The following is a 1,333-nucleotide window of genomic DNA, read 5'->3' on the forward strand; positions in this document are numbered from 1 at the left end:
TGTGTTTTGGAGTGTTAGAGAATAAGATGGAATGAGTGATGTTTTAGGGTTTAGGGGATATTTATATCCCTTAAGCAAATGGACCTAAGGCCCATTCTCATTTAACCCATCTCAATTAATCTAAGTCCATGATCCGCTCCTTACACGATATTAATTAATCAATAACGCGAAATCACTAAACATAACTTTCTTTATTCAACATTAAAATTTTAGGATGTTACATTAACCTTGTTTATAATGTACATATTTAAAAACTTATCAAAATAACCAAAAATATTTTTCTATCCTCTTTGTTTTTCAATTTTAGTTTTGTTTTATTTTCTTTTATCTTTCTAGGGATAAGTTGATTACTTTAATTTAGTTTTAATTTAGCTATTAGATTTCCTTTTTATTTTCCAAGTAGTGTATGTCCTCTACATCTAATCTCGACCTCATTTCACCACTTTCCGAACTTGAATGCCACTTTCACCAAAGAAACGCAGTCAAGCTGATATTTAATCACTATAATCAGTAGAGCAAGCTGATATTATTCCCACATTTAATCACTATAGCAAGCTTGTATTACATGCTTACTAACTGATTGTTAAACCAAAGTTATGAGGAGTTTAAACAAAAATGATACACTTTTATATTTGATCTTCATTCTAAAAAGTATAATACCCCAAAAATAGTGTCTTTCAATTTATGTCTTTAATTTCACTTTATTAAACTTATTTATCAAACCAAAACCAATATGATAGTCATTTCAGGTTAAAATATATACAACGATTTAGTAGTAAAAAGCAAACAAGTGTGTGGGTGCATCGATAATTGGTTATTACATATACTCTATTACATTTACGATAGGTACACTTGCCTATTTGTGTGTGGTCTAGTTAAAATAATAATCGTTTTTATAAATTTAAAACTAGACATTGTGTAATCAAACCTTGGAAAAAATTAACACATTTTTCTATACCATTACACGCACATCAAATTTTTGGCGCCGTTATCGGGGACACACGATGAATTTTTACAAACAATCCAAGTACTTATTTAACCTGGTTTATAGTGTACATATTTAAAAACTTATCAAAATAACCAAAAAATATTTTTCTATCGTCTTTGTTTTTCAATTTTAGTTTAGTTTTATTTTCTTATATCTTTCTAGAGATAAGTTGCTTACTTTAATTTAGTGTTTAATTTTGCTATTAGATTTTCTTTTTATTTTCCATGTAGTTTATGTTCTCTACATCTACTCTCGACCTCATTTCACCACTTTCCGAACTTGAATGTCACTTTCACCAAAGAAACGCAGTCAGGCTAATATTTAATAACCATAATCAGTATAGCA

This window comes from Bidens hawaiensis, unplaced genomic scaffold, assembly GCF_021521415.1.
Source record: "Bidens hawaiensis isolate Kalapana, Puna unplaced genomic scaffold, B.hawaiensis_p1.1 tig00029669_1, whole genome shotgun sequence".
Taxonomy (NCBI): Eukaryota; Viridiplantae; Streptophyta; class Magnoliopsida; order Asterales; family Asteraceae; genus Bidens; species Bidens hawaiensis.